The following is an 8550-nucleotide window of genomic DNA, read 5'->3' as shown; positions in this document are numbered from 1 at the left end:
AGTTTTTTTCATTGTACCAATCCCACCCAGTATAGGGGCTTGGTCAAGTGAACCATACAGTACATCTGTTATACTGTAAAACAATCCACAATGTAAAAGCTGGACCTCAAAAACTCCATTATTTTTAGATTTCCCAAATGTTCTAGAACATTGAACAAAGTCTCCTGTGGTTCGAGTGTTTTGTTCATAACTTTGTTTCACCTCCTTGACTGAAGATTTAAATTAACCATTATCTTTATTCTTGGTGTCTCTTCATCCACTGTATTCACACCTGAACTAAACCAAGGCCAGCACGGGTACTCAGTACTGAATACTGATTAGTCTGGGGCTGAGAGAGGTGTTTGGTGTGTGTGTGTGTGTGTGTGTGTGTTTGTGTGTGTGTGTGTGTGTGTGTGTGTGTGTGTGTGTGTGTGTGTGTGTGTGTGTGTGTGTGTGTGTGTGTGTGTGAATAATTAAGGCTTGGCATAGAAAGAGAGGCAAGAATACAAAGCAGAGGCGAGAGAGGAAGAGAGAGAGAAAGAGTGAGGTGGGTGAGAGAGGAAGAGAGAGAGAAAGGGTGAGAGAGGAAGAGAGAGAGAAAGGGTGAGGTGGGGTAAGAGATGAGGAGAGAGAGAAAGGGTGAGAGAGGAAGAGAGAGAGAAGGGTGAGGTGGGGTGAGAGAGGAAGAGAGAGTGAAAGGGTGAGGTGGGGTGAGAGAGGAAGAGAGAGCGGACGGGTGGGGACGAGAGAGGGAGAGAAAGAGAGGGAGAGAGGGAGGCGAACAGAGAGGGTGAGAGAGACCAGTAACGCAGGTGGAGGTTGTGTGGAGCCTTTCCCCAATAACGTTCTGCCCTCTCTTCTGACCGCTTCGTGTTTTCACAGAGGGGAAGTGCATGGGAAGGTGTGTGAACTGAAAGATTCGGACTCTCAAAAGAGTGTTTATTCTATCCAGCTCTCTATGGGGGGGGGGGGGGGGGGGCAAACAATCCCTCTAGGACTCCTCAATCAATATCTCCATGTTGTTTTCAGCTTTTAAATCCAGCCCAAAGCAAGGGAAAAAGCTTGAAACGTTACCCATCTTGAAAATATTGTCTACCCTAACATTTTTAGGATCTCTTTGATGTCTTTGAGATTGTTAGTAGATAACTCACATTAAGGGGTACACAGCGAATACAACTCTACATAAAATAAATTAAAACTGTTTTGCAGACATTCAAAAGCTTGCCGTTACTCACGTTAATGACCTAATTCAAACCGAGTAGGAAGTTGTGGAAAGCAGAACAGGTTGTTGTTTCTCAATGGCTGCTGGGAGCTTGGTGTTCCGTTCTTTTGTGTTGTTACTTCCACCCTTTCTTGTTGAGGTAGTACGCTAGTGGGACCACCACCGTTGCTTGTGCCAAAGCAATTATAGAATTCTCTACATGAAATGGCCATGTTTTGACTATCGACAGTTTGTCACACAGTATCCTAACAACCAATTTCAAATAAACCGTTTGAGCCTAACAGTACTTCTAAAGACATATGTGTTTTTTACATGTACTGACAGGAAAAAAAAAACTGTTGATTATAAACCTGAGGGCATACTGATGACACACCAGTCAACGTTTCAACAGAACTGAACCTGAACATAACCTGTCATGACACGGCATGTGGGCCCTGAACACACAGCTCCTGGGCTGCTTCTGTTCTCCGCCATTCAATCAACTGAAGAATGTCTTCTAGCTGAGCCAAGACTACAGAGAAAGCTCATATGTTTGACTGTACTGTTACTGCTCTAAACAGGAAGCTCTCAACAACAGTTTTGATTGGATAGGGCCTTCTTCTTCTTCTTTGTTATTGCATGCATCGTTGCATTGCATTATAATATTGCTTCTGCTTGTATGTACAGTATAATGTTGTGTCAGTTTTGGTGTGATACACACCCAGGCTCATCCAGCTGATTTATGTCCCGGTTCCAAACCTAATTACTCACAACATCCCTTTCCCCCCATTCATCTGAGTGGCTGACTGATTAAAGGAGTTAATAATGATAAGACAACACATAAATCAATTGGCATCTCTCTCTTTTTCCTCTTGAAAATCATTAAAAAACTGTTTTACTTCAATGAAAAACCAAATGATGCAGTGAGTACGAGTGTGGACTAATTTAATTGTTTGTTGTTATTATTATAATAAAGAACAAAACAAAGTGTGTAGATAAGTAGACTTCAGCGAACTCCTCAAACTGAGCTTGAGGGGGAAAGAATAGAAAGTAGAAATAGTGTTCACGGAACACAGACCTCCACCTCTGAATGCATCCCGTGTCCCTGTGCATGCCAAAATTGAATGGGTAGTAAGTAAGTAAGTAAATAAACTTTTTATATAGCGCCTTTCACAGCACGAATGCACAAAGTGCTTCCCAATACAAATAACACATAAAAAGGAAGAAAGAGCGACATACAAAATGCAATAAATGCAAGAGCAGGAGCAAGCAGCAAAAGCGTCTGCTCTGAACGAAAGCAGGAAGTAAGTAGGGTTATAAACTGTCCCATGCTACATCCCTCCACCGAGTTTCATGAAAATCGCTCCAGTAGTTTTTGTATAATCCTGTGAAGTTGGTGGCCCATGCTACACCTTTCATGAAAGTCGGTCAGGTAGTTTTTGCATGATCCTGGTTAAAAAAATGAATGGGGGTGAATGGGCGGCCGTGTTTGGGCAGCCTGTGAACTCGAACCGTGCTTTGGATCCGCTCCAAAATTGAATCGGTTCTAAGTTTGACCAAGCTACACCCGTGAACATCTGTCCAGTAGTTTTTCTCTAATCCTACTAGCAACCGCACACAAATACACACACACACACACACACACACATACGCACACACACACATACGCACACACACACACACCACCGAAACATAACCTCTCGCTCGGCGCTGTCACTGGGGCAGAGGTAACAAAGCTACTTTCATGCCTGAAATTTCCAATGCTTTATTTGACTTTTATACTGCAGGCTACACCCAGAAGGACTGAAAGTGTTTTTGGGACAAATTAATATGTTCTTTTGTTTTATTCATGTAGCACATTCCAAAATGTAACAAAACCCATTCATTACTTATTAGATTATAATACACAAACATTTATTTAACAATCATTGATTTTTTTTTTTAAATTATAGATGTAAAGGATCCATGTGTAAGGACTCTTATTAAGGGCACAGGCTATCCCAGAGTTTGCCCAATTCCTTCTTTACTGTGGCCTCTGGGCAGAAAATACCATCTGTGTGCTCTCACTGATCCAAGGTGTTAGATGGCATGTTTAGAAAAGTATGTGCAATAGCTCTTGCTGACATTCTTAAGTTATGCATAACGTCATTATTTGTGTCTGGCAGAAATTGCTCCTTTGACAGCAATATCGTTAGGCTACTTGGAGATTTGGAGCCGGCTCGGTCTTAAATAGTGTAGTAAGTAGAATCATTCTGCCACCCGCCGTCCTCTAACGAGTCATGCAAAATAATCGTACCCTACTATGCCTTAGAAATTAGCAATAGCCTTTACTGCGTGAGGAGTAGCCATGCTTGGCATGACCGGTAGCTTTTCAGAACAAGCCGTCCAATACACCACAATAAGACAACAATACCCTGCAAACCGTTTAAGTAGTATGTGATAGACTTAAAGGAGTAGTAAAGGGAAAATGCATGTTTTTAGCATGCTACAAGTTTCTTGTCTTTGAAATCGAGAGTTTAACATGTTTTTGAAAGATTTTTCACGGTGCCCACCCACATCCATTGTATGACCAAAACGGTGGTAGAGCAATTATCAGACTTTCTCAAAAGTGCTAGTTTTGTCAACGTTTTGATCTGAACCATTGTATATGATCATAAGTAACCTTAAACCAGGGCTAAACATGCATTTTCCCTTTACTACTCCTTTAAGCCCTCTACAACCTGATAGCCCTGCCCTGAATTAGAAAAATAAATCATTATTTGAATGGTGTGCATCACACTAAGTTATGTGACATTTTTCACTTTAATGAAAACTAGATGCAACTCTTGATCATTTACAATTTCTATGTTTATGTGAGATGCTTCTAAAGAAGATGACCACACTCACGGTAAAAAATAATTAATCAATTAAACTGAATTAAATAATATATACAAAGTAAAAAGTAATCTGAGACAAATATGACATCATATCATATCTATATGAGACTAAATGCAACTCTTGATGATTTACAATTGCTATTCTATATGTGTGTATGTGAGATGCTTCTAAAGAAGATGACCACACTCACGGTAAAATTAATTAATTAAACTGAATTAAATTATATACAAAGTAAAAAAGTAATGTGAGACAAATATGACATCATATCATATCTATACTAGACGGGTCCAGTCCAGGCCCCTCCCTCTCGGTGACATCAGCGGGGTCTCTCTGCTCCTCCGTCCAGAGAGACTGTAGACAGAGAGACTGTAGAAGCACACAGAACTAGAAGAGACCGGACGGATCCTATAGACCCGCTGGATGCATTCGCTTCAAGACACACATCTTACGGGAGTTTAATCAGGTGACCTAACTCTTTTACACGTATTTGCCTTACTTGCCTATTGTTATTAAACATGATGTTCTAGTAAACAGACGTGTTCTCGTTCTCAACCCAGAATAGTCGCAGTAACTGCGTCTCTGCTCTCATTCTGGGGTTTAGAACAAGAATTGAAAACTTTTTCGAATTGAGACTGTGGTTGTTTTCAATAGCCTACTATGAACATGCCCCATCTTTGCTTTAGTGTTTTTACCAGATGCGTGGGTGGGCTGAGGGGCACTTTCAGTGGGCTTTGCTGAATGGTAGGTTCTGTTTTCCTTGTAAAAGCGGAGCTACTTTAGTGCTGTATTCATTGTCCTGGGCTATCTTCTCGGTGGGATGTTCATTTTGAATAGATTCGTCATGTCTCTCTCCATTAATCACTAACATGTAGTCTATAGGATCATCTCTAAAATCCCCTCTGGCTTCTCATCTGGCCGATATCGTGGCATCTTCGTCGCAAAAATAGAAATCAATTCTTGAATGACTTTCGTAGCCTATTTGCTACATTGATGCAATCAGAAGTCGTCCCCTTTAAAACCCACAAAATTTCGTCCCCTGAATCAGATTCTTCAAATGGAACCTCTTCTCTTCTCTTCTCTTCTCTTCTCTTCTCTTCTCTTCTCTTCTCTTCTCTTCTCTTCTCTTCTCTTCTCTTCTCTCCTCCTCTCTCTTCTCTCCTCTCCTCTTCTCTTCTCTCCTCCTCTCTTCTCTTCTCTTCTCTTCTCTTCTCTTCTCTTCTCTTCTCTTCTCTTCTCTTCTCTCCTCTTCTCTTCTCTTCTCTTCTCTTCTCGCTTTCGTGACATTCGTTGCCATGGTATCAAACAATCCAGACCTCCCCTGACATTTATGAGGTCCTGGACCGTGGAGGCGGTCTGGGGGAGGTGGGCTAGTCTACTGCCCCTCCGGGACTCTGGGGAGAGGTGGGCTAGTCTACTGCCCCTCCGGGACTCTGGGGAGAGGTGGGCTAGTCTACTGCCCCTCCGGGACTCTGGGGAGAGGTGGGCTAGTCTACTGCCCCTCTGGGGAGAGGTGGGCTAGTCTACTGCCCCTCCGGGACTCTGGAGAGAGGTGGGCTAGTCTACTGCCCCTCCGGGACTCTGGAGAGAGGTGGGCTAGTCTACTGCCCCTCCGGGACTCTGGGGAGAGGTGGGCTAGTCTACTGCCCCTCCGGGACTCTGGGGAGAGGTGGGCTAGTCTACTGCCCCTCCGGGACTCTGGGGAGAGGTGGGCTAGTCTACTGCCCCTCCGGGACTCTGGGGAGAGGTGGGCTAGTCTACTGCCCCTCTGGGACTCTGGGGAGAGGTGGGCTAGTCTACTGCCCCTCTGGGGAGAGGTGGGCTAGTCTACTGCCCCTCTGGGGAGAGGTGGGCTAGTCTACTGCCCCTCTGGGGAGAGGTGGGCTAGTCTACTGCCCCTCCGGGACTCTGGGGACGGGAAGTTAGGCTCTAGGCTGCGACCTGGGACTATCCACGGGACTATCCACGGGACTATCCACGGGACTATCCCGGTACAACACCGGCGTTCTGTTCTCGCTCGTGATATAAAACGTTAATTGATGTAAAAAACGAATCTTCATATTTGAATTCGTTAGTCATTCAGTGATTTGCTCTAGGCTACATCATTTCCAAACAAAGGTAGACGACTGACCAACAGTTTGAAATCAGATCACCGCGGATTTTGTCTGACATTGGTGCCTCTTGTCCACTGGAGTTGTACTTAAATCAGTGTCTCGTGCATTTTGGGACACCTGGGAGATGTAGTACACTACTTGATAAGGTGTGTGAATACAGTACTATTTTGCCTGTAAAACAGCATACAATATGGACAATTGGTCATTCTGTATCCTATAGAAGTACACATTTAGAGTTGAACTTCAGATATCACAATTCCATGGTATTGAAACCTCTCACTCTGCAAGCATAACTTATTTTCCATCTGCTGAGCTCATTGGAGTTAAAACTGTTAAAACTAAATGGAGTTCTTTATGAATGCACATGTGATTGTGCTAAGCTGCTCCCACAGTGTGAGCTGAACATGCCTGTCCTGGTGTGCGTTAGTGCCAGGGTGAGAGTCTGGCTGGGTACAGCCATGCACACAGTCTCCCAGAGGCCACTGGTTCAGAGAGGAACCCTGGCTAGCACCATCTCCTCTGGGGGTAATAGCCAGTGGTCAGGTGTGACTCATGCTAGTTTCGTGACTGCTTCAGGCAGTGTAGTGTGGCTGAACTCTTGTGTTCTACTTTTAGTCATTGTATAAAAAGGCTTTTATTCTTTATTTATCGTCACATGATCACGATCAGTGATCAGTTGGACTTGGAAACAAATGTATGTTTGTTTCAGGATAGTTTTGGAAAGAGCTCATACATTTCCCATGGGACTCCATTGTTGCCATGGCATTGTTCCCAGGCCAAGACGTGATTGTCAACGCTACGAGACGTCCCCCTAAATTCCAGACGAAGGGTGGAATGACAGCTGGACATGCCCTCTAACCCCGTCTTTTTTTATCAGAAGAATGATACGCCTTCCCCTGTCTGCTCTTTTGACTTGAATAATGCCGGATTCTCATCAGAGCCCCTACATTCCTAGCATTCCTCCCCACTTTATCCCTGCACCGGTTCACGTTGGTCTGTTTATATTGAGAGACAAGAACCGAGTGGAAAGTGACGACCAAGTCCAGCAGGCATGTTCCAGTTAAAACATATTCAACAGCCTTTTATGGCATAGTGGTGACTTTACTCTTTCCGATATTATGAATCTCACACTCTCTACATGACGATGGCTCCAGTGGCATTTTGACCACAAAATTTGACCACCGTGTCTGTTTGGCCAGCATGTTAATGTATCTAGGTGTCTGCTTCAGAGCCAGACGTTGAACAGCCCAGTAAAAGCCCCTCTCCGCCTGGATCGGTACCATGGGAGACCAGAATGATGTCACCCCTGACACTGCTGATGTCAGAGTCTCTCCCAGTCTCTCCAGACTAGTCAATGCACTTTGTGAGGCCTCTGTTTCACACTTAATGTGTCACACTTTGTCACTTGATGAACACAATAGCCCCTATCACTTATCCCTTCACACCGTCGGTGTCCAGATCCACATAGTCTCTTGAGAATACATTCTCCAAACCTAAGTCCCTCATGTGGTTCTATATGTTCCAGTCTGTGAGGTCACAGTTCATTCGAACCTGCAGCTTATCAAGCAAACGGACTGCTCTTTTCTTTTTTAAGATATTTTTTAGGGCTTTTCAGTTTTAATGTTATAGGACAGTGTAGAGAGACAGGAAATGTGGGAGAGAGAGAGAGAGGGGAGGACATGCGGCACAGGACCCGAGCCGGGAATCGAACCCGGGTCCGCCGCGCAAAGGACTAGCCTTCATATGGCGCGCGCCTTACCCAGTGAGCTATCGGGGCGCCCCCAGGACTGCTCTTTTCAAACGGCATGGCAGCCATATGACTGCTCCAGTTATAGATAGATGTTGGTGCTCTACTGTGGCTGGTGAACCAGTACAATGAAGGGATGATGGCTTCGCTGATTCAAACCGACACGCCACCCATGTGGTGATCAGTGTGTTGTTATTGGAGAGAGTGGGGTCGCTATCACCTTTCAAAGAACCAAAATGACTTGGGGCTGTTAGTAGTAGTAGAACATTGTACATTTTTACTAGCCTCATCACATCCTAATATGTTTTCCCCTTCGAACACTTAAACCGTTGAGCTACCATCTTGATCAATGTTCACCAGAGTGAGGTAGAGGTGTACAGTCTGAAGTCGATCAAGCCAGTTTGTGTTATCAACCCAAACAGTGATAGTCAAACCTCTGAAGGCCTTGTATGAAGTTTACACAGGAGCTTATCACTCATACAACTACCCACAGACCTGAGGCTTTGTAGATCTGGTTTGGACCAGCCAAGGCCGGAGCTGTGTTGACCCAACACCAGCGAGGGAGCACAATGTCTGTCCCCCTACTCCTTTCTCTTCCCTGGGAGTGTGGCATCTGTGTGTCACACACATTCCCC

General features: G+C 44.5%; 1 protein-coding gene across 1 annotated transcript in view; it reads left to right on the top strand.

Annotated features, from left to right (window-relative positions):
- The first annotated feature begins 4441 nt into the window (after nucleotides 1–4441).
- LOC311313326 (SH3 domain-binding protein 4-like) overlaps nucleotides 4442–8550 on the top strand; it is a 162525-nt gene continuing 158416 nt past the window's right edge. Inside the window, exon 1 of the mRNA XM_084443447.1 lies at nucleotides 4442–4520. The gene's annotated coding sequence lies outside the window, so the exon portion shown is untranslated. The remainder of the gene's footprint in view (nucleotides 4521–8550) is intronic.

Source organism: Borostomias antarcticus, assembly GCF_949987555.1.
Source record: "Borostomias antarcticus genome assembly, chromosome: 9".
Classification (NCBI taxonomy): Eukaryota; Metazoa; Chordata; class Actinopteri; order Stomiiformes; family Stomiidae; genus Borostomias; species Borostomias antarcticus.
The sequence above is the reverse complement of the archived record's forward strand: the minus strand, read 5'-3'. Positions and strand labels throughout refer to the sequence as shown.